Here is a 27,000-nt window from a genome sequence, read left to right on the forward strand (position 1 = left end):
TCACCGTTTTACATTTGTTGGTATTACATCTTTGAATATTTTTCTACCGATTTGTTTTGAAGAGTGTTTTCCGATAACAATCATTTATGAAAAAAGAACACCGACAACAAATGCACTACAGTTTTTCTTTTTAAAATGGTACCCATACAGCAAGCATGAAATAACGTATCATCCATATTGCAATTAAATCAGTTTTGATAGTTCGCTGCCCTTTAAGTCCAGCTTTTTTTGCTGTTACATATTTTTTAGCCAAGGCTTTCATGTCATGAATTCAAAACAACATACCAATGTTTTTTTACGGAAAAATCAGTATTTTTTATTGGCATTTTTTCACTGGTATATGCAGTGTTTATTGTGTGCGTATGAGGACACTATACGAGGTATGTTTGAGAACTGGTAAATATGTTGTGGTCAACATTAATAAATAACAGTTGTAATGTTGTTTACGCGCTTTGGAAATATGGCCACAATAGCAATAAAAGAGATTAACTCTAAGCAAACTCCAAGATAGTCTTATGTCTTGAGTAAAACTTGATTTCTGACTCTGCAATATCACTGAACAGATCTCGCACTTCACTCATGTCCGACTCTCGGTACCTTTTCACAAACTTCATAACCTCTCGTACACACTGAGCTTCCAACCGCCTCAATCTCATGTGCAGCTGAACACCAGCGGAACTTCCAGTCTCCATCAACTCTCGTCCTTTCTCATGCGCGCGATAAAGTGCGTGCCGTCGGTATATGGTCGTCTGCAAAGAAGCACGTGGCGTGTCGCCAAAAGTGGACGAGAGAGTCCACTTGCCGATGTTCGGGGAGTCACAAAAGACGAAGGGTTTAAAGATTGACACGTTGGCGTTTGGTGTGCCCGTGAACCAACGACAGCAAGGCTGGTTTGAGGTGGGTGGAGCAAGTACTGACACTTGACTTCCCACAGTGAGCAACTCGCCAATGAAATTGACGCTGCTTTCTTCGTTCCGTAGAATTTTGAATACATGGCTGATGTTTATTTTATCTGCAAATAACATTTACTGTACTTAAGTATAAATGGTATTATTCTGACGTGTTCATAATATTATATAATCTTATTTTAACATGGTTTAAAAAAAACATATAGATCACTTTAGAAAATTAAGAAATATTACTTCATATTTTTTTGTTATTTAACAACAACAATATAATCACGTGTGTGCCATTGATGAGTGTCATCTTGAGAAGTTGTAATGATGTTCTTACCTTTAAGACTATGTAAGCTATTTTGAACAAAGTTTAATCTGTTTCCGGGAGTTTGTTTTTCAGAGAGCGATATTCCCGGGTAGTCGGCGGAGAAGGCCTTAGCGAAGTTGAGCTCGTAGTCGTCTGCTTTCTAGTATCCGCTTTTTTGCGCTTGCGTACTAAGATCGAGTGACGTCATATCCGCATCTGTCCCTATGGTAAGACTACTAGATACTGCTAGAACACTATCTGAAAGATCATATGATTGCCATTTGAGCGTGTGAAATTTAAGAATTGTTAAAAACTGTACTTAAGGTTAGAACAAGCACACGATAATCTCATACGCTTATATGTTTTAAACGGCTATTATAACTGTACATTATTACATTGTATACCTTCTATAACATCCAGAATAAGACATACAATAATGAATAATGGTCGAAACGATTAAATTAAATTCTTAGCAGTTTGTTATTGTACCTACTCGTTAATTTCTTAGCAGCCCACATTTTATCAGCCGTCTCCAGAAGCCAGGCTTCCTGCTTGTCTGCGATCACAAATGATCTGAAAGGTCCAATAGCCGTTTTATATTGTCTCACTGTACGATGGCAACGGGGAAGTTAGAGACGAATGTTCAGTCACCATGGTCGAAGTTAATCATCAATATGAAATAAAGTGGGGTAGTGCTGCCATAATTATAGATAGAAATAATCTCAAAAATATTTCTTTTCCTTTTTGCAATAACCGAATGATTCCAAAATACGATTTTGCCGCATGTTAATGTCCAATGATGTGATTTTATTTCACGTGGAATGTGAAGTCAAAACCAAAGACTTAAGTAGAATTGTATTAGCATGACTCTGCTTCTGTAAATTTAATAATGTGGAACAGCTTCTTAATTATTTAGAAGTCATAAAGAAATTTCTGTTTTACCGAGTTCTAATCTTTGTACAGAAACTCAGAAATCCGCTTACCCTTAAAAGGAACATAGCTATTTTACTTCTTGTTCCTAGTTTAGGCCTTACTTATGATATGTCCACTGTCCGAAGTTGTGGTCCTCACTGCATATGCCGCCTTGTCCGTGCGTCACCAAGAGACCGGAAATGACGTCAATAGCCTCACGTGCTTTGCTACTTCTCTCAAGGCCAAGTCTAACAGAACGTATATATAATATTATTTTTTCCATTTCGATGTATGTAATAATAACAACATTACGTAAAACCAATAATTATGCATATTATATTTCAGTAGTTGTAAATTATTCATGTGCAAAACAAGAATCTATGTTTACGTGTAATTAGTTCATATGAACTATCTTTGCTATGACGACTCCCCTAACTATGCAGTTTCATCAAGATACAAGATACAGATAGCGGTTTCTAACGGTACTGTACAGAACCGCTCTTAAGATCCTTGATATGACGTTTCCATGATCTTGAAGCCAATCCACACGTACCTGAACCGAGATTCACTCAAATCCGTTCACATGAACAATTCATCAATATCAACATATAAATCAAAACTTTATTACTTAAACCGAATTGGCTATTAAAAGGTATTTGCGTCAAAGTTTTAAGAAGTTCGTATACTTATGGTTGTCTCTTCTGTTCATGAATACGTCTTCAAAACCTTATAATACAAACTCACAACTTACCTGACCAGATACATTTCAATTAGTTTTTCCTCGTGGTCCCCGGGCCGACAGAGGCGTGTCCAGACGGCGGTGTTACCTATACAAACACCTCGGTCATTTGCTCCCATCTCGGCTCCCCAGCACCAGGCCGGCTTGCTCAGGATCACCCCTCGCGTATCTGGGATCTGGTCCTACTCGATGAAAGTACACTGAAACATCCGAAAAAATCAATCCCTATAAAATCAATCTACTAACTACAAGGTAAAATATTTCGTCAAAGTAAAACACTCACCTCATTATAATTTTTAAATACATCAGACTACTTCATTTTCAAAATGCTTAGGCTGAAAACCCTCATTATTTGGTACATTCTATTCATGGACTTTTTACCGAGAACTCGGAACCAAAAAAGCGGTAAACTATACACAGTAACACAGCTAAGCATTCCTCGATTCGCAGTAACACAGCTAAGCATTCCTCGATACGCAGTAACTCAGATAAGCATTCCTCGATTCGCAGTAACACAGCTAAGCATTCCTCGATTCGCAGTAACACAGCTAAGCATTCCTCAAAACGCAGTAACTCAGATAAGCATTCCTCGATTCGCAGTAACACAACTAAGCATTCCTCGATTCGCAGTAACACAGCTAAGCATTCCTCAAAACGCAGTAACTCAGATAAGCATTCCTCGATTCGCAGTAACACAACTAAGCATTCCTCGAATCGCAGTAACACAGCTAAGCATTCCTCGATACGCAGTAACTCAGATAAGCATTCCTCGATTCGCAGTAACACAGCTAAGCATTCCTCGATTCGCAGTAACACAGCTAAGCATTCCTCGATACGCAGTAACTTAGATAAGCATTACTCGGTACGCATTAACTCAGATAAGCATTACTAGGTACGCAGTAACTCAGATAAGCATTACTCGGTATGCAGTAACTCAGATAAGCATTACTTGGTACGCAGTAACTCAGATAAGCATTACTCGATACGCAGTAACTCAGATAAGCATTACTCGGTATGCAGTAACTCAGATAAGCATTACTTGGTACGCAATAACTCAGATAAGCATTACTCGATACGCAGTAACTCAGATAAGCATTACTCGGTACGCAGTAACTCAGATAAGCATAACTCGGTAGGCAAGCTCTCAATTTCGTTTAATATAATCCAGTATGCTCTGTTTGAGTAGAATGTGAAAGGGTATTGGGGACTCGAGGGGAGAGGGGATACACCCTCATTTCTGTTCTTGAAGTCAATAATTTGTGCATGACGTAGTACATCGGCATATTTCTGTAGCTTTACTAAAAACATAAACTATATATATTATTTCATTCACTGCACGCACTAAGCCATTGTGCTATTGCATATACACAATACTAATTTGCCACGACTTTCTTGGAGTGTAAGACTCAATAGCGGTGACATCATTATGCTAATAACGAAGGTCTGGGTTGTCGCGGCCACAACGCGAAGTACTAACCACTATTCGATCACGGCTAGTGAGCTGTACTGTACACTAACATTTAGAGTCACTTTAAGACTTGAAGATGTTTGAAAACCCCTTATTGCTGAAGCTATCAATATCAAAAGGATTTGATACGTAAGGCTTATATATTGTAGTATGCATATCTTTCATACGCATTCCGTTGTCATGATTATTTTAATTTGATACACAAAAACAATCGATTTTAATACGCAAGGTACCATCATTAATTTACATTACTTACAAAATATAAATTAACTATTGAATAACGAGATCTTTAAGAACCTATGCAATGATGAGGAGATGGCGTACCGCGTTCAACACACATTTATGTACGTCATTGGTCAAGTTCACACTTAACGGTCTTGGTCAAAATGCCTTATTTTTTGGCTTGGTCTGGCGAAAACTTGGCTCCTTCTAATATTTCTTGACACAAATGTACACCATAAAAAGAATGCATATCACATGCAACGCACAAATAGGTGGGTGAAAGATCAAGGTTACGTCCGTCGGTCTTCATTTGTCAGATTGTTGTATGTCACCACTTTAGTGAATAGTAATCAACATTCTAACACTTTAATTGAAGGTTAAAGAAAATATTTTCTCTGAGCTTTATATGATTGTGATAGTGTCAAGCTCGACAATATTTGCGTTTTGCCGATATAGTTTGAGTTTAAAAGTATTTCATCATAGTTTGAGATTTTGAGCTGAATTCCAAATTATCTCACCATAATGTGTTAACGATTCTGCTTTTATTTTAAATTAATGCTGTCTCAATGGGAACATCTTTTTTTTTTAGGATTTTATGTCTTAAATGATCGATTTTCTCCAATACTAGATCAATATTTCATTGGTATGATATATTTCGAACTTCTTAGCCAACCCAGAATGCATTTCAAAGGAGAAGGGACCCGCGCATGCGCATTGATTCAATGAACTGGTCGATTGTTTCTTGGTTCGAAAGTCACAATAAATGTATGAGGATAATGAATAGAAGCAGAATTTTACGTACGTGCAATTTGGTTGCCTGTTCATGACTGGCTGGCGGAACACCTCTTGTACTTCGGTCGGCGGGCGATCCGAGTTTTTGGCGAAGATTACCGAACCATCAGCCGTCAAAGGAAGTAAAACTACTAGAATGTCAGACATTGTCAATCTTTGCAATACACCGTCAAATCAGGGTTGGAGATCTGTGAAAGAATGAATGAATTACATGTAGTTCAAAGTCATTCTTAATTTAGCGTTAAATAGCATTTCTTATAACTACTCCTAGATACATTTATTAATTAAGATTCTCTTCTACCAACACAAATCTGACTTGATATTCCCGTATACCCGGGTGATTTCTTAGCGTCTATGGACACATGCTCTACCTGTGAGGTTTTCCGGAAAGTGCACCTGGTGCACTTGCGTTTGTTTTTTAAAGTGATCGTGAAACTAAAGTGTGTATATAAAACAAACAAATAGTATTTGGTGTTTCTAGTGAAAGTGTCAAGTTTGTAATGTTAAAGCTTATGTATCAAACCATTGCTTTCGATACACTTATAAACATGCCAGTAGTTTTGTACAGTTGCCGTAAATAATCTTTTACGAAATAAAAGCTATGACTATCATATTAAATTGTAAATTTAGAAACAAAACCAACTGCTGGCAAACAAATTGGGAATGCAAAGTATTTAAGCTAAAACAAAATGTGATTCACATACATGATATGGTGGTAATATTCTACAACAGAGAGAAACTGCCAAGAAGAACTTGTACTTGAACATTTGCCCACTTTCAGTTTCTTCATACCTAGCTTTAAAAGAATAATTGTGAGAATACAATAGAGAAATACTGTGCTCGGTACTAGACGACTTGGTTTTATATTGATCAATCACTAGTTTGTGCTAAAAGCTTTAAACCGTTTTAACGGCGACTGTTTTATGCAAGGGAAAAGTTGAGTGATGTACAGAGGAGAACTTGAAGAATCTAAAAATTCAATAAAGTCAAACAATATTCATCCCTTACTCAAGGTGATTAACGAAGCAAATGATTGGGCATATGCAAACGTACTGAGCAATAATTCAGAGCAATGCATACTTTATTAATTATGTTGGTAAGTAATACTATCAATCTTTCAGGCAGCACATAACATCTTAAGTTGATAATAACAAGGGCTATCTTGTCTCTACCATTAACCAAACTTACCGAGATTTTAGATGCGTGTTTTTTACCATTAAGCACAACTGCGCAAAGTCGTTTGATGTGAAACACTTTTCGTTCGTAATAAGAATATGCAAATGTATAAAATATAAGCAATAATTTGCTGATTGATTACACATTTTGCATAATAGGATAGGTTTAAGCTACAGAAATATTGACTTAATAGCAAATATATTATTCATAAAGACACAAGTTCGAATATGTTTGAGAAATTTGTGTATATGTACAGTAATTGAATGAGGAAGTAATGGCATAATGTATTGGCACCTAATTAACCTATATTTGAACCTTTGAGACTGGCATAACACTGCATTAAGCTGTATACATTCACAAAGAGAGATCCATTTAAAGCATAACATGTATCCAAAGTCGCGGTTTGATTGAATGACCACCTATCACGCCATATGCAAATATTTTATTCAGAACAAAGACTTTGCATGAAGATGAATTTTCATAAATTGATAATCAGATGTTTGGTAAATACAGCTAAATTATTAAACACATCAATGCAACTCATGCACAGAGGGTAACTGCCACATTTCAGATGTATCCTTCTTCTAATGGTTCTATTTCAGATGTATCCTTATTGGACTAGGGCACTTGTGGCCTAGTTCATAGCCATAAACACGCTCTGCATTCTCAAGCCGCATCTGGGGGTTCACTGACGTAATGTATTCATACGCTGTATTTTGATTGGATTGCGGTTAGCGAATTTGAATAATCAAAGTAGTACCACAACTGATTACAATGAAAACATCCAATAAATATAGTTCTCCTAACAATTCAAGCTAACTGTATGTTCTTTTAATGAAGCACAAGAAATTCATACGTAGTGAGTGAGTTAATCGGGTAAACTACATGAATGTTCTTGCATACGGTCAGATTATATGAAATAAGAATATGAACATATTGGAAAAGTACGCATCGAATTTTTTCAGTTCAATGCGCTGTATTGATAGACTGGTACCCTCTTTCTCTTTTATCCGAAATGAAACCAGTATCAGCTAACCGCGGTGCCCGTCGCGCATTCGAAATGTCTTGTGAATTCATACGTAAAGCGAATAAAGCGTGCTGTCTATGTAGAAAACAACCAGGAAATTTGGTTTAAAAAAGTATTGTTATCCTTTGTATAGAATGTTGGTATTCCGAAGTCGGTCCCTGTTCTTTTTTTCGACATAATTTGCAAGTTTCCGTGATATTTTCTTTTCGATACAAAGTTTTTTTTAACTAATCATCGCATGGCACTTAGCACTTTTTTAAATACAACATTATTTTTGGTATTTATTGTTCAAATACTATAAATGTTAACTAAAAACCATATGCCGCGTACCTGTATAACTTTATATTATTTAGGAAAAGTAAATCAGGGTACCAATCTACTTATTGACCTCAAAATATACTCTGATCAGAGCGGCCGAACGATTCAGACATGTATGTTATCACTACTTCCGGATGCTGATGATGTGAATTTCATAGTGTTTTATTGAGGAATTTCATCAATAAAGCCGACATTGAATGATTACCACCATCAAACGGATTTATTTTCATCTTACCGTGGGTAGCATTTTTAATTTGACACGTAAATTTTCAAGCAATACAAGTTCGTTTGAAAAATCATGTGGTTTCAATTTTGCAAAATGGAGATAAAAAAATATCAAATTTGTGCATACTTATTTATGAAGTTTCATTCTAAATGAAGCCAAATGTATGAATTTGTGCACAGCATCTGTGAATAATATGATAGTTTACCTATGTGCATAGAAAAGCCTTGGAGCAACTCTCAGTGTAAGTACATAATTACTTTATAGGAGGGATTTCTAATCAGCCAAAATGCTAAAAATAGATTTACTGATAACCACAGTCCATAGCAACTGTAACAGGTAGTACAAACTTTGTACGAACTGGCCTCGGTTTAACATAGATTTGCATTGGATTGGGTATGGACTTGGAGCCTTTATCTCTTAAAAAACAACACTCAGTTATACACAAAATGAATATTTTTTCATACCTTTCCCTTAACCTAAAACACATGGAATTTAAGTACAAAGGGTTAATATGTGCGCGTGGTCAAGAAGATTTCACAGTTTCAATTAAAAAGTGGACATACATGTACCAATGCAGTAAACATTTTGTTAGAGGAAAAGGACCTTCTTAGGATCATCCAGACCCTAAGCTTGCTTACTACATATACACATACATCAGAAATTTAAAAAATAAAAATTTAATATAGTCAGATAGATTTTTTTCAAAATGAAAAAATATTTTCGTTTTTTTTGCTTCAATTTATAGAAACCTTATGACTGAATAAGTATTACATACTATTGTGGTATTAAATGAGAAACAATTTTACTAGAACCATTGAAAGTAATTACAACATATTGAAGATTTTACATATTCAAACAATGATATCAGATTGCTGACAAACAGTCAGCTCGTAGTTTGTCATATTTCCGTTCGAAAATTAATGTTTTATGGCTTAAACCGTTACTAACAGTTTAAGAATAATGCTTAAAACATCATTTTTTTTTAACTTTAATATAAAAATCTGCCATCTAAATTTTGGTCAGCAGTCTTATATAACTGGTTTCCATGGATTTTCGCAAAAATTGGCTCGTTCCAAGACAAAAAATAAAAAAGTTGTCAAAACGCTCAATGTGTCAGAGTGCAGCTTTAAACTCATAATAAAATTTCGATGCACTGCATTTGACATAATTTTAAACAGATGAAAAAATGTTATTTTTAAAAAGCACAATATATCCTTTATGTGACCTTACATTATAATGAATTTATTCAGATCATAATTAAGTGACTTTTCTTGCACTTAAATGTGAACAAGAAAGCTTGGGATTGAACACTAAATGAAACAAGAATGAAATTAAATGAATCACAAAATATCATCAAAATTATACACACAAATGTTCTTTGATATACAAAAAAATGAAACATTTTAGACTTATCATTTACTAAATACGGTTATATAAAATGATGAATACATTTGTAGGATTTAATATCCTACTAGATGTAACTCGGCTTCGTTCATTTTTCTAAACTTTCTCTCGGTGATGAGGAATAAGTTTTATTCACTGCAGTTGTTTTCTAAGTTTATGAAAATAAGAACAATTGAAACAATTCATTAACTACGGTTGATCAGTACAGATTGTGGGAGGTCATGGTTGATTTCAATGAACCGCCAATAAGCCCTGCCAAACTTGGATACTGATTGGTCAGTCAGGTGCTTTTGGTAGGCATGATTAGCACGAATGTTCATTTTATCCATCATTTATGAATGTTTACAAAATCATTGAATATTGAAATAACAAGCAAAATGTTAGTTTGAATGAAGAAAGCCATGAACTATGTGAAGTATTCAAAAAGAGACCATTTTTTCAGCTTGTGTAAATAATGAGAATATTGTTAAGTAAAATTATTTATTGTTTATCAGGAAAATGTTGAAATGTTTAGGCCAATAGTGATCATACTTGATTGCTATGTTGTTGGCACATGTTGCAATATGTTTTATTCATTGCAATATTTATGTAAAACATTAATTATTATGTTGAGTTAAGTTTGTAGATAAGAACTAATGGTATAGGTGATGTGAGAATGATCTCGTAAGTCTTTAAAACCCCTTTTGGTATTGTGAGTTTTTTGCTCCAGTCTTGTTCAGTTTAGCTTTTGAAGATTTTCAAAATAACTGCAAAACAAGTCCAGCTGTCTAGAAAGACTATGTCAAACCCTGAGCAGATATAATTTCTTGTCTTTTCAAATTACCAACTTGGCAATGGTTTTATCATAACATAGGATATTGGTTTTAAAGAAAATGTTAGTGTTTTTGTATGTGGAATGAAATATCATAAGTCGCACTAAATTGAACATAATTTATAGTTCTCATTGATATTACACATAGCCCCAAGTACATGTTGATCTAAGATTTTAGGCTTGGATGGAGTCAGGGCAAGGAAAATGCATGTTAATACATTGTACTCTCCAACGCAAGAACGGTTTGTTTATTCAAGTAAATAAAGCAATCCCCACACCAAGGAACTGCAGTATTGCTTAACCAGCTTAATTGACATTATGAGTTGGAGTTCAAATTGCTGCAATTAAAGGCACATATCTAGTTTTCAGAATTATTCTAACTCTGATTTAGCAACCTTAATATAGTTATATGAACTACTTTTGCGAAATGAAAGCTTTTTTAGATTTACAAGGACGGGTGAAAAGTATTTGCCAAATGTACTGCAACACCTGATACTTGTTTCCTAGGAATCCAATAAATTCTTGGCACTCCAAATATTACAGTACTATTCAATTTGGAGTGAATGAAAAGAAAGCTTCTTGATTCTACATTCAACATCTTCTTTCTGTATGATATATTGGACCAGGCGAATCATGAACCTACAACCTTTTGCATCTATTGAGATAGGGAGCTATCAGGACAGTGACAGAGGACAATACAAGAATGGCCAACTGCTGCATTTATTGAGTTATCTAATGCATACAAATTAAGGTGGAGAAAATAATTCTTAATTTTTCCAAACTACTTCTTAAGCATCTTGTATGTAGTTGTGTTTTACAATGATTGTTCAAAGTTACAATGGCCCTGTGGGTTAAATATGCTCTGTCCACGGGGTAACAGGTTTTGTACATAATAGGGTTATAAGTACTGCGTTTTGATCCAGGAGGTTGTATTCGACTCAAGTAGATTTTTGCAGATTCGGATTTCACAAGGCACAAGCCGAGTAAAATCAAAATCTACAAAAAACTACCAGAATCAAATATGACATTCGGCCATATCCGGATCAAAACGCAGAACTAATAACCCTTTTATTATATACATTACTGATTAGATCACTTAGAAGCCACATCTTTGCATAAATTCATTTTAAGGATGCACTCATTGCTTTAATGACGTCAATTTAATATTGCGCAACATACTTGTTATGACGTGACGTCACAAGAGTGGTATATGGCCGTATTGCACTGGAGCGGAATATGGGTTAAAGTATTTTGTGATATGTATTGCATGTAGATTGATGATGGGTATATAATAAAAGAATAAAATTATTTTTGGTATTCCATTCTCACTAGCAGTGTGATGAAATGCTGACACCATGTTATGAAACTTGATGGTCAAAGTATTTAAAAGACATTTCAATATTTCATACTTTAAAAACGATATTCATCTCATCTTAGTCTACTCAACTTGCTTTGCTACGTTCAAAAGTCTGCAGCAGTAATATGAATAGCATTAGACAGAAGACAGTGCTTAGTATTCATCAACAGCACTAAGTTATCATGGTAACATGTTATATGGATTGAATACCAAGCTCAAATTAAGAGGGAGAAAATAATTCTTCACTTTTTAAATAAAAACTACTTCCTAATAGCATTGTGTATGCAGTCTGACATAGGTGTACAATGTAGATGTCTTTTACAAAGATTGTTCAAAGTATGGCCCTGTGGTTTAAAGCTCCCCTGAAAAAGAGGTCCCAGGTTTTCCATATAGTATATAATTACATCATTGAAAATCTTCTCTGAAACTGCAAATAACAGACCTTTGATATAAAAGGATTTGATCAAATTAAAGAAGTATGTGTGCCAACCACGTAAATTAATTTGTACAAGTCTGATTTAACGACTTTGTGAAATTCAAAAGAACTATGACATTATCTGATTTAACGCTTTAGCATCCCCCCCCACACACCCCCCTCACTCTACACCCACTTAACTAGATTTTTCAAACTTCCTTTGCAGCTTGCAAGCAGTTTTAGTCTAAATTTTAAGCTAGCCCATCAAATAGTGACCCCCTGTGATGTGAGCCGATTTTGTCAATGCTTAGAACAAGGTTGTTATCATTCCCCTAAATGAAGCCCTAGTCCATCAGTTCTTTCAGCACTTTGATTTCTAATGGTTCTATTTCAGATGTATCCTTCTTCTAATGGTTCTATTTCTTGAGTTATGTAAGAACGGGAAAGTTTAACACTGTGTCTTTATCTAGCTAGTTTATTCCGATTCCATGAAGTCCTATTTAAGTCTTTCATCAGTATTCTAATAAAAGGAAAATGATTAAAGAGTAATTAATGTACATGAGCAACTGCGTGAATACTATGAGTTGTTCCCATTTGATTTTGTTGTTAATTAAGTTAGCTTAATATCACACAACAATCAAATTATCTATGAGAGAATGCACTTTTATAAGAAAGAAACAGTGTAAGATTATGAATGCTGTTTACTGTTATGCTGTTAAATGAGATGAGACTGCAAATGATTCATTTTGTGATATAAGGGCATGTTTTTGTTTGATCTTTTGAGCTTGAAAAATTGCAACATACCGTTTTCATTTACACCAAACTTATGCTGCTGTTTTCTGATTCAAAAAATGTTAATTGTCACCAGACAATGCTTTAGGGCAATATAGTGTATTTTGTACTTTCAACTTTAAAAAACGGTTTGGATGTAGCCCCTATTTCAGTAAAGAAAACGACAGTGTCTGTCTTAAACTTTGTGTTCATACGACACATCTTTTGAATTTGATTACGATTTGATTTACGAATGTTCCGTATACTATTTGAAGTCGATTAATTTATGAGCATGTGATAAAGGTAATTATGAATATGGAACGACATTTATAGCACACATACTAAATATAATATAACCTCATGTGTTTATATCAAGTTTTACCGAAATTAGTTCCGCCATATTCTAATATATATCATGTTCAAGGACAAATATGAATTGTGTTCAATGACATTTCCATTTATAAATGAAATCATGAAATGTACTGATGTAAAGTGCAGGTTTGCTAAAAGAACAATTATATTGAGCAACCACACTTGTACAATGAATTAGAGCATGATCAACAATTATATTGAGCAAACACACTTGTACAATGAGTTAGAGCATGACCAACAAGTATATTAAGCAAACACACTTGTACAATGAGTCAGAGCATGATCAACAATTATATTGAGCAAACACACTTGTACAATGAGTTAGAGCATGATCAACAAGTATATTGAGCAAACACACTTGTACAATGAGTTAGAGCATGATCAACAATTATATTGAGCAAACACACTTGTACAATGAGTTAGAGCATGACCAACAAGTATATTGAGCAAACACACTTGTACAATGAGTTAGAGCATGATCAACAATTATATTAAGCAAACACACTTGTACAATGAGTTAGAGCATGACCAACAAGTATATTGAGCAAACACACTTGTACAATGAGTTAGAGCATGATCAACAAGTATATTAAGCAAACACACTTGTACAATGAGTTAGAGCATGATCAACAAGTATATTGAGCAAACACACTTGTACAATGAGTTAGAGCATGATCAACAAGTATATTGAGCAAACACACTTGTACAATGAGTTAGAGCATGATCAACAAGTATATTAAGCAAACACACTTGTACAATGAGTTAGAGCATGATCAACAAGTATATTAAGCAAACACACTTGTACAATGAGTTAGAGCATGATCAACAAGTATATTGAGCAAATACACTTGTACAATGAGTTAGAGCATGATCAACAAGTATATTAAGCAAACACACTTGTACAATGAGTTAGAGCATGATCAACAAGTATATTGAACAAACACACTTGTACAATGAGTTAGAGCATGATCAACAATTATATCAAGCAAACACACTTGTACAATGAGTTAGAGCATGATCAACAAGTATATTAAGCAAACACACTTGTACAATGAGTTAGAGCATGACCAACAATTATATTGAGCAAACACACTTGTACAATGAGTTAGAGCATGATCAACAAGTATATTAAGCAAACACACTTGTACAATGAGTTAGACCATGATCAACAATTATATTGAGCAAACACACTTGTACAATGAGTTAGAGCATGATCAACAATTATATTAAGCAAACACACTTGTACAATGAGTTAGAGCATGATCAACAAGTATATTGAGCAAACACACTTGTACAATGAGTTAGAGCATGATCAACAATTATATTGAGCAAACACACTTGTACAATGAGTTAGAGCATGATCAACAAGTATATTAAGCAAACACACTTGTACAATGAGTTAGAGCATGATCAACAATTATATTAAGCAAACACACTTGTACAATGAGTTAGAGCATGATCAACAAGTATATTAAGCAAACACACTTGTACAATGAGTTAGAGCATGATCAACAAGTATATTAAGCAAACACACTTGTACAATGAGTTAGAGCATGATCAACAATTATATTGAGCAAACACACTTGTACAATGAGTTAGACCATGATCAACAATTATATTAAGCAAACACACTTGTACAATGAGTTAGAGCATGATCAACAAGTATATTGAGCAAACACACTTGTACAATGAGTTAGAGCATGATCAACAATTATATTGAGCAAACACACTTGTACAATGAATTAGAGCATGATCAACAAGTATATTGAGCAAACACACTTGTACAATGAGTTAGAGCATGATCAACAATTATATTGAGCAAACACACTTGTACAATGAGTTAGAGCATGATCAACAATTATATTGAGCAAACACACTTGTACAATGAGTTAGAGCATGATCAACAAGTATATTAAGCAAACACACTTGTACAATGAGTTAGAGCATGATCAACAATTATATTGAGCAAACACACTTGTACAATGAGTTAGAGCATGATCAACAAGTATATTGAGCAAACACACTTGTACAATGAGCATGATAAACAAAATGTTTACTACGTATTTGTTATTTAATGAAATAATCAGTTAGGAAAATATTTGTTTATTATCTCGTCAGCCAAAAAAAAACGACAGTTCAGCAATGCCTGAGACGGGAAATGCCGTGACCAGGATTCGAACATGGGTTGTCGCGGCCACAACGCGAAGTACTAACCACTATACGATCACTGCTAACACACTGAACTGCTTATAGAATGTGCAGTCAGTAAATTGATCAAAGGTTTAAATCCGATTAAAGCGCACAATTCAGTTAAGCTATAAGTACTATCTTTAAAAGAGAACCGTCGGCACTAAAATATCCATCAATGCCGATTGCATGTATTTATGAAAAAATCTTCTGAGTGCTTTAAAGTCTAAAACAATTAAAACCAACAATTGACTTATAAAATAAATGGTAAATTAAAGAAAAGAACATGGAAACCAATTCACCAAGTGCTCATTTTCAGCATTCATCAGATCCACCTAGCAGTGACAGTCTTAAAAATACGGGTACGGCCAAAACAAATTGATCATATGTTCGTCGGATTTGCCGCACCTAAAATTCGAAAAACGAAAAAAAAAACCTTTTTTTTTGGCGCCCGCACATACTATTTGGCCGCGCATATTATTTTTTTGTTTCTGAATTTCCTCTATTTTCTGAAGTTCTTTTACTTAGAATTAAAACCTGCAACGTCGACATCGCCTTTTTTTGAAGGTATTCCCATGCTTTACATTCTTCGCGAGCAAACTTTCCTCGTGTCAGAACAAAATCAGGTCCGGGTAACCGCAAAACAGCCGATAGTTGTTGACAGTCTTTTCTGCCGAGAATATTTTGCAGGACGCACCGTTGTTATTTATTTCCGGTATTAATTTTCAGTATAAAAATGTACTTTCAGTTTTCGTAATGTAAAAAAATAATGAAAATCAGTGTCATAGTCAATGGAATATAGTCGTCAGTAAACAACAACAGTTTCACAGCGTCGAAGGCAATACTTATTTATGTGTGTTTTAAGTAATTCATTGTTTTGTACTCAAAATTTAGTGTTAAATAATAACTAAATCGGATTTTGAGTGCAAAAACTTATACTAGTATTAAAATACACGGACACACGACTTACAACAATTGAACATCTTTTCGTGAGTTAATTTTTAAATTCTAAAATGCATTTCTCAGTTTTCATATACTCATAATTGTTATAAACAGATAAAAATAGTTGGGCTTGTAAATGTTTTAGAAACAGTCTGTATTTATGCACCAGTCAATTGTAACCAGGCCCCTCCCTCCATCCGTCCCCAGGTCCGGGGATAGCCGGGGAAATGGGCCGTGTTTTTACCTTCCAGGTGGCCGTGGAGTCTCGGGTGAATGCGGTGGATATACCCGGGGTTGGCTGGACCGCAAGTCAAAGTCCCCACTATTCCCCGGACCTTGGGGGACGTGGTTTTCTTTTTGGTCTTCGAATAATTGCACGTTACTATGAGGAATGTTGTCTTTGCAACATATCCACGATTAAATTGAAGTTAATAGTGTTAAATATTGAGACATATTTCATGTGATACAATCAAAACCTTTTCATTTATGACTGAGAAACTATGTTTGCAATTAAAAAGCATTTCTTGGCACAATTGTATGATAAATTTGGTAAGAAATAAACTCTCTTTTTTTTTTAATTTTTCGCTTTGCGCTCGCCTCTGAATTGCCTTAAATTTAAAAAAAAGTTTGTTTTTTTTTCGCTCGCTCGCTCCTACTTTTTTTGGCAAAATCCGTAGAACAAAGATCAATTTGTTGTGGCCTAATGAAACTCTTATCGCTAATAACACCAGCTGTTGAAAATTTCGTTTATTCTAAGCGAACGATATTCGGTTGACACGTGCACTGGTGAATATTTTGTTCTGTCTGATTCAAACAGTTTTTAATGCACTTCATTTGTATGACCAGCTGCCCAAGAAAAGTATAAAAATGTGTTAAATCTTCGAACTATCGAATTTGTTCGCAGGCACTGCCAGACAATTGTGAATTTACCTACTGCCATGGTATAAGACAAATCGCATTGAAGTTTGCAATCCTTCCCTCCTGCATTCGTACATGGACACAGGAGAACATGCGATCCTGATATTTACATTTGTTATAATAAGTATTTAATACGATTAAAGTTAGTTAAATCTTCTGCAGCTGAATACGTTTTATTAAGAAAATATTAACGACAGCATACATTTTCATTAAACCATTTGTGAAATGCTGATGCGCTAATCCAATAAGAGCATAATGTTACCTAAACAAAGCAGTCATAACCGTTGCTGGTTATATAATATGAACGTCACGTCTTCTTTCCACAAACTACGACGCGAATGTTTATATCACATATTACATCACGCGCTATGTTGTCCACAACCTAAGAACTTTACGAATAGTATAACATTTTGTGACAATCGGATGATCCATGTAACATTTATGAGCAATCGTCTGTCTCTCCAGTGGATTCTCTGTAAAGCTTGCCACCCTTTAAACAAGAGCATCGTTGCTTTTGAGTTGGTAACATATTTCGTTTATATCACCTTGTGTAAACGTAATGTCAATAGTTTTGTTACAGATTGCAGGTAATCTCACCTAGGTCATTCTTTTAAAATACACGCTTTTTATTCCGTTCATGAAATGAAAAAAATAAGGGAACGAATAACATAAATAAAAAAAGTATGCAAGAAACGACAGGAAAAGCGGTATTGGAATGATTGCACATTTTCAATAACATTCAAGAGGGTTTATACCTTCAGGTTTCACTGACGGCGTGTCCTGTACAGAGCATGACTTATTTATGATGACGTGCGTTCGGAACAGAGACCAACATCGATTTTTAAAGTGATTTTTAGAAACACAAAAAATAATCAATGGCTTGCAGGCATGCGATTAAACATTCAGAAAACAAAAACAAAAACAAACGGTGAGCTCCTGTCAGCACAACATGAGTCATTCTCATAAAATATGATGAAAAAACAGGCATTACTGCCAAGGTATTGTACAAAAATGAACATGTTAAGATAACAACAACATTTCAAATAAATTCGATGTTCTTTGAAGTTGCACATATGTGCAAACTGAGAAAAGAGCTATAATTATCCAAGCGTGTGGCGCGTTAAGAACATAATCAATTACCTTAAATGATACTTTCATGTGGCAAAATATTGTCATTCTTTATCAATTAAAATGATTGTGTTGTTTCTATAATGAGGCAAATGTTGGTCTGATATTATAACAGGAGAAAATAAAAACAGATTTATAAGGGAACATGACAAATTTGCGCGGTTTAGTTATAGTGAAATTGATGTTTTCCTTGATGTTAAGAACGATGCTCTCTCTCTGAGACAACTAAAAAGGTTTCTTAGACAGACTGAAAACTGTCTTTGGCAGAAGATACTGCAAAACAGGAATGCAGTATACTGTTCGCTGGATTACAACAAAGCAAACGCATGTGTCTGTCCTGGGTCGATCTTGCAATTACTCCCCTGCCTGAAATATAGACATTGCACGTATGCATTCATCACTCAAAGTTTCGCCTGCGTAATATGTCATCTACATCACATACATTTAAAACACATTCAATCAAAGCATTATTTCGAAGCGTGTTTTCGTTTCTTACATTTTGAAATTAATACGATCGCTGGCAAACACACTACAAGCACATATTGATAACGTTGAAAAGCAATCTGCTACTATATCATTTACAATTAAAGTATATACTCCAAGTCATATTCCGTGTAAAACAATTAACATTCCACCTGTTTCGAACAGTCGCCATATAATTTATATAATCACTTCAAAGCCATAATTATGACATTAAAGTGTAATTTGGGGGAAAATAAAAAAAAGAATATTAATTAGGGGGCATTACAAATTGGCGCAATTGAGTTAAACTGAAATGGTGGTTCCTTTTTTGCTGAGAACCTGCTAGACATTTAATATAATTAAGTTAAACCAAAGGTTGTTTATTAAACGCAGTTCAGATAGTATGCCTATTAATATTTTTACTATATTTTGTAAAGATTGGATAAGAAATGCTCACTTTAACGATTGGATTAAATTAAAACTTCGACCAATTATGATCAAACTCGATTGAGATATCATGTCCAAAACATTTTAACAAAGATTGGTAAATATTGTTTAGGAAATACTCATATTCGAGTGCGGACAAATCGAATTTTTGTTAAAATTATTAACTCTCAAGGGTCATTACGCTGGAACAAATAGTACACTGTGGCTCTTGATTATATGTAGTGAAAGATGTAAGGTAAAAACTACTGTAATCGAGTTTGGTGAACTTCGGAAAGATTGGATAAAAATAGCTCAAATAGGAGGGGTTTGGTCTTAATTTGACAAATGAACTTCGATAACTCAAGAGTGAATAGTTCCATCAGGCTGTTGTAATCGAATCGTAAAATAAGTACCATTATTATGATCCTTATGAATTGTATCGGTTCATAATACAAGATAGGATATAGTGAATACGTTTCGATTTTAGTGTAATGTAGTTGTTTTTTAAATTGGTGCCACTTGTGACAAAAGTATTTTTTTGGCGAGTGAAATAATACACGATCTTGCACTGAAATCAGCAAACTTTCTTTTTATTTGATGTATTGCACGCGGACAGAGTGTAAGGCAGTTGATTTATGGTTGTTTTTGTCCTTGACTTTATTTAATATGAGAAACGGTACTTCTGTTTTCATAAATTGAGCCTCTTTTGATTTTGGATTTTCATATCATGGGACAAGTTTATGGTAATATTCTTTTACAAAGGAGGTTTACTCTTATAAACTTGAAATAAAAACTACATTGTTCATCCAAATATAAAAGCAAGCTTTTAGGAATATAACGAAAACCAAACAATTGGATAAGAAAACGTGCTAAATCACGCCGAAATTTAAAGCGTAGAGAGCATGTGATGTGGCTTTATTCATAAGTCTATACCTTGTCACTCTCATGAATACATGTCCAACCAGCAATGTCCCTAACAAAAACAGAATCCATGAATGAAAAAGGGAAATAAGCCTCAGTAAATAGGTAATGTAGTAGAAGGTTTAAATCAAAATGTTGTAAGCATTGCAAAACACTAGATTTGTTTCTGCACACATGAACTCGTTTAATAAAACCAGATTGAAAACGATCAATTGTTATTATTCACTAATAGTTTCAACTCGTTCACCTAAATGTATGAGACAAATAGCTTTCAATTCATTCATGCAATAAATGACGTCTTTAATTGATTATTTCAAGGGATATCTGGCACCTATCATAAAAGAAGTTAACGAGATTATTAATGATGTAGATGTATGTTTATGATATATTATGAAAGTAGATGTGTTTCCTAATTCTTAATGTAAACATTGACATTCTAATTATAAGTGTCGTTGATGTTGAAATCTCGTTTTGTAATAAACATTTGCATTTATACAAACTTAAATAGAAATTAAGAAACAGGTATCCAACAGTCACATAAAACATGTTTTTTTTATATAAAACGATAAAGCAACAGATGTTTTGATTCAATATTAAAAAATAGCAATAAGTTCCAAATGCTTGAGTAGAAATGATGAACAATAAATGCATGACACACTTTATCAAAAGCTTTGCACTTTATAGATCGGTTCAATGTTTTGTTATGTTGAACACATCCTTGAATAAAACTTCCTCGGAGCAAACAATTCATCTACAAATATGAAACCACAAATCTCGGGTTATTTGAACACCCCCTAACACCGCAATATGCTCCCTCGGATTGAATGATACTAATCGTGTTTGTTAACAAACTTTTATTGGTCAATATCAGTTGTTCAAAAGCCATGAGCATTTCAGAATACCATCTTTAACTGGAAGGTTATTGTTGGTGGATTGAAATGAAATTAGTCGTCAATGCGCACTTTATTTACCAACCTTACAACAGACAACTAAGGAAACGGGCCGAGTTATTAAATGAAAACAATATTAAAAAGCCAACAATATTAGAGCATCTCCGCCAATGGCATCATCTAATTAAAGGATTTACTAATTAAGAAAGCATTTGAAGCAAAAGACCGCTAAAGTTCCATTTAGTCATATTAAGATTTAGTTAAGTTATTAAATTGGTGGTTTATGAAGGCGCACTTGTTCGTAAAGAGGCATAAAAGGCTACCAGATAGACAGACAGACAGACGGACAGATATATTTGTTTATTGTGGTAAACATGTTATAAAACAGTTCAGAAGAATAAGTAAGTTAAATTAATGAACATACAAGAAGGTATCAAAATAAGAAAAAAAAGAAACATATCGAAGTCAAACTTGAGATATATAATTAATAGAGTAATGAAATATTATGGGAGGCTATTAACAAATGTCATAATACTTAAAAGATTTAAACGATGTTATTTATATAAGAAATTCTTAACAGAAATGCTTGCTTTATTAATTCACCTAAAATAGTTAGTATGCTTACGGTTTTTTTGATAACATTAGTTCGAGAAACGTGTACGTACTCGGGTTTCTAATATAATATGATTTAATCCTTTTTTATATACAGGACATATTATGACAAAATGATTTTCGTCTTCTAAATTATTACAGTTACAAACAGTATTATAACGTTGAGTTCTATCGATTCTATTTCGGTCATATCGACCTGTTTCAAAATGAAGTTTATGTGATGACAGTCTGAGCTTAGATAAAGCAATTTTTAGTTTCTTTGGTTAAACATCCAGCTTGGTGTTCAATTTCAAAATGTACCTTTATGGGTGTTTATGCGCAAAACGTATTACTTTTGCTTATCCTTTCATGCCATGATTGCTTAAAAATATCGAGCACTCTATTCTTCAACTTAATAAGAAAGTTCTTCTTAGGCCAAACCGCGACTTCCAGTTTTCAAGTGATATCTTTGAAATTTGATCAATTTCTGACAGATATAAGGCGACACAGAATTTTGACTGCCTGCACAAAACATCATATACATGGAAAATATATCTGCACAATATGCATCATTATAATTAAAGAAATATAAATTAATGATAATAAGCGTCAGGAATATTTTGCACAAGCCAATAATTGAAAAATAGGCAAACGGGCTTAGTGCAGTGCTTTGTTTCGGCTACAGGATAGATGAAACAAAGTTGTTTATCATGTTGAAACACGTGGCCAATTAATTAATCGAGAAAATATTATTGAAGATGTGTTCAATAAACTTTTTAACTGGTCTTAAAATGTGATATTCTTGAATATTGTCTTTGTTGTTGTATAAGATTTTTTTAAAGTGATTTTGTAGTAAACATTTGATATCAGCAGAAAGGATTTGTGAAGATGTTTTAAACGCGACAAATGTGCACGGACTACTATTTTTAAATGTAAAATTTATATGCATTTGATTGTTTAGACAAGTTTCCTTTTAAAAAGGTTTTCAGTCTAACCTGCAAAGTAATATGTTGCATTTCAATACATTTTTCGTGATTCAAACAATTCAAGGCGGTTTTCTATTAAATATTATTATACATAATATCCGAAGTGAAATTGTTTTAGTTTTGTATGATATAGGGCAGGTAAAATACATTTGATTAGGCTTCTGAGAAATGGAAGAGGTCACTTTGGATTATCCATTGTTAAATCCTGAACAGTAGGTTGTCCTCGGACGTATAAAAATGTACAGGATTAATTTGAATAACTAGAATATGTTATGTTTAACGCGTCATTTATATTAACATAGGTCATCAAAAACATATGTTGTTGTTTTTGGTGTGGGTTTTTTTTTTTGGCAACTTTTGTAATTAAGATGATGAATATCACATTATTGTATTAATCTGTTCTTAATTATAGAGCCAATAAGATATTCCAACTGCAATTAACTTATATCTGCCTTGCTGAAATTGTTTTAGAAGAAACTTCATTCCATTCATTAATTTAACATTGTCAATATATCGAATTGCCGGAGGTATATACCACCAATAATCAAATAACCTGAAACGCCGCCGCTGCACGTTGAAAAACACATTCAGCCACATGTGTAAGTATTATTATAAAATGTATAATCAACAAAACACACAAAAAAACTCACTTAAAAAGCAGAATCTTAATCAATAAAATGTGCAATCAACAGGAGAAAGAGCCAACTTTTCAGATATTTTCCAGTTGCAAAAATTGGCAACTGGGTCATTTTGTTGATCTGTTTTGCCAATGATTTTTATTTAAGCCAATTTTCTATGAATTACATTTGACCATTTATGACAACTTTCAGACATTATTAATGTCTAAGAAACAATCTTTGTCTTAGGGGAATGTAACTCATGCTTAGAATAATCAGAAACCGAAGACAATGTGCTTTAAACGAAATGCCATATGTGTCCGAGAGTCCTCTTCCAGAAATGAGTTCAAATTTATTGGTTATAAGTGTTCATTCTGGGGGGTTCTTAAATAATTGACAGAACCAAAAATATAATCGAAGGAGATACCGATAACTCATTGGTCAGATATTACAATTGGATAGCATTCATATAGTTGGAAATTTAGAAAATGAATATCACTAAACTTCATGACTTATTCCAATGGTTTTTAGCTTACAATCTTAGGATTACTATCGATACGCCATTCAAAAATACGAAGAAACTGACCATAAAACATTTATGTTCAGTTGCTATTATATTAATACATACCACATACATCGTCAGAATCTGTATCTGTTGATGTGCCAATTTTCATTCAGGTACATTGATTGTGTTTTGTGTATTTATATTTTAGAGAATATATGGCAGAGCAGGGCGGCGCAAACTAATGCCTTCAAAAATAACGTTGTTTTCCTTTGTGCAAGAATATTATTATTCAGCTTAAAAATTAACATTGTTACTTTATTTCTGACTGAGTTCAAGACGTCTTAACAATATAACCATTGCAATGTTAGACCATCATGCAGTTTTTTTTATGATGTTGCATGTTTACATATAAAGCACACCAGCACGCTAGCACATGTTTTTAATTTTGCAGGAAATTACTATGATAACATAAAACCTTCATTCTAAACGAATATATAGATTGTATCGCTGCACGTTTATGTAATTTCAGAGCAATTTAAAACAGAACAATTTACAGAAATGATGGAACGTGACATGTTCAACACAATACCAATGACAATACCTAAGCTAGCGGTGGTCCCTTAATTTTGTTGAGTACGAACAATGAGTGACAATTGTCCCTCGCTTTAGTTGAAACTTACAACTAGGGGCGTTTGTGGGTTATCCGGCCTCGATTTAGTTGCAACTTACAACTATGGGCGTTTGTGGGTTATCCGGCCTCGCTTTAGTTGCCACTTACAACTAGGGGCGTTTGTGGGTTATCCGGCCTCGATTTAGTCGCCACTTAAAACTAGGGGCGTTTGTGGGTTATCCGGCCTCGATTTAGTTGCCACTTACAACTAGGGGCGTTTGTGGGTTATCCGGCCTCGATTTAGTTGCCACTTACAACTAGGGGCGTTTGTGTGTTATCCGGCCTCGATTTAGTTGCCACTTACAATGAGGGTCATTTGCGGGTTATCCGCATCTCGCTTTAGTTGCCATTTACAATGAAGGACATTTGTGGATTACCTGCCCGTCGCTGTAGATGCCACTTACAATGAAGGACACTTGTTGTTTACCCGCCGATACTTACAATGAGGGACATTTGTATGACACCCGCCCTTCGCTTTAAGTTGACACTTACAGTTATGTGTGAGATGACCGCCTTCAGCTAAGAGTGTAAAAATACTGCGTCGCTCAAGGGTAATAACTGACTTATACTGAAATCATTTATATTTGCCATGGGAAATCATTGGCAGTAGTCTTAAAATGCCATAACTTTTTACCAGCAGGACTCTTTGAATAATGGATAGGCAATGCAAATTCACTTCAAAATGGACGTTGAAAAACAAACTGCGCCACATGATAATTGCCATCATGGATGTCAAGGCAACGAGAATTTCTGCCTGAAAATGGGTTTATCAAAAGCCTATGCTCTTTATGTTTACATAACAGCAGGGAAGAGCTATATATATATATATACATTGGAATTATTACTAAATAGTAGTAGATCACAAGCTTCATGGAAAAAACAAGTATGTTCAAGAAAAAAATGATAATAATAAATGTTACTTCACAGGGGTTCAATATGCGACATTAGATTGACAGTCAAGTGCCTTACCGATATACCATGGAACATATAAAGTAAATATATTGCCTACACTGGGTATTCCGACGATTCTAATTGAAAGTCGATTGTCGATATCATTGGCTAAAAAGGCATTTTATAATCTAGTATAATCAGTATACATACATTTATTTCAGAAATTTGGCGATAATGACACTGCTATGATATTAACTATCAGTAATCAAGGATTTAGTCTGGATGCCAATCAATAACACTTCAGATAAAATGAATATTAACAAGATGATCATATAGCTTGGAAATTTACAAATTTCGCAGGTATTTAACATTGAACAGTTGACAGAATATTAAATGCTGTATTTTTTCTCTTAAAAGATTGTTTAATATTATCACTCAAGACGTTTAGTATCAGCAATATAACACTTATTATAGCTGCATAAAATGAGATTTAGATTATAATTTACATTTCCGGCCAATGAAATCGTATATGTGCCAACGCTTGTTTGTTTAGATGTTATTCGATTTGCCGCGAAAATGCAAAAACACGAAATGGCAAAGATCAGCTACAATTTAAACATGATGAGCACAAATCAAACTTAAAAGAAGGAATAAAAAAGCTTGCAATTTTCTCAAATTCTTTACTGATAAACATAAACCTATCTGGCAGCACTTTTTACCGTGAATTCATTGTTTATTATGTTATTACCCGTGTTGCGAATAATTGTTTCAACGAGCATTTTTCAGTGCAGTATTTCTGACAGAAATAGATAAGGTTTCCAAAATAACATCTAAGTAATGGCATTAATTCTGGGTTATTTGTCGAAGGCTTATATTACCAAAAAAACGATACATTGGTAATGATGAATGGATGAAGGAAACGGTAGGAATCCTCTAATAACGTAGTGAATATTATGAAGATGGCAGATAATGTGCGTTAATGATTGAAATGCTTTGTTTGCTCACAATGAATGCACTGATTTTGACATCTGAGAACTTAATTCATGGGTTATGGGGATTTTTGTTTAAAAATAGGTAAAAATTGTATACCGATATATTAACTGTAATAAATAGCCCTTTTCTGATTAATAAATTGTTAACTTGAAAGGTTCTTTTTATGAATTCTGCCGCCTAAACGAAAACACAAAATTAATCCTTAGCTCGTTTGCCTATGTTGAAAGGGTTTCGCTGTACAAAGTGTACTGGCACTATTTCTAGAATATGATTGTGATGATACATATTTCCTGAATGTTGTGCAGGTAAGTTTTCAACGTACAGCGTACAGTATGTCTGTATCTGTGCTTTTTGTCTGCAAAATATTGATAAAGCTTCTATTAAATCCCTATTAAACTGATACAGGTTGCATGTCGTGATAGATAAGTCCAGATGTCTATAGAGGGCGTTGCTACAAGGCAAAATACTTATTACTTACTATCTTTAATGACTGCGCTAAATGCGCTGAAGGCTGTTGTCGAGAAACGCGTGATTTTAATTTTATACTATTTTGCTCACAGGCAATAACAATCGAATAAAAAACATTGGATGACCCCACAGTGTTACTGATAAGTGTCTGTCAATACCTAAGAATAGGTAATGTTAAAAATGTTTTAATAT

General features: G+C 34.1%; 1 pseudogene; it reads right to left on the minus strand.

The window, feature by feature from the left end:
- Positions 1 to 491: 491 nt before the first annotated feature.
- On the minus strand, positions 492 to 5,483 carry LOC128225747 (secernin-2-like; annotated as a pseudogene).
- Between the last annotated feature and the right edge of the window lie 21,517 nt (positions 5,484 to 27,000).

The sequence above is a fragment of the Mya arenaria genome, chromosome 1 (genome assembly GCF_026914265.1).
Source record: "Mya arenaria isolate MELC-2E11 chromosome 1, ASM2691426v1".
NCBI lineage: Eukaryota > Metazoa > Mollusca > Bivalvia > Myida > Myidae > Mya > Mya arenaria.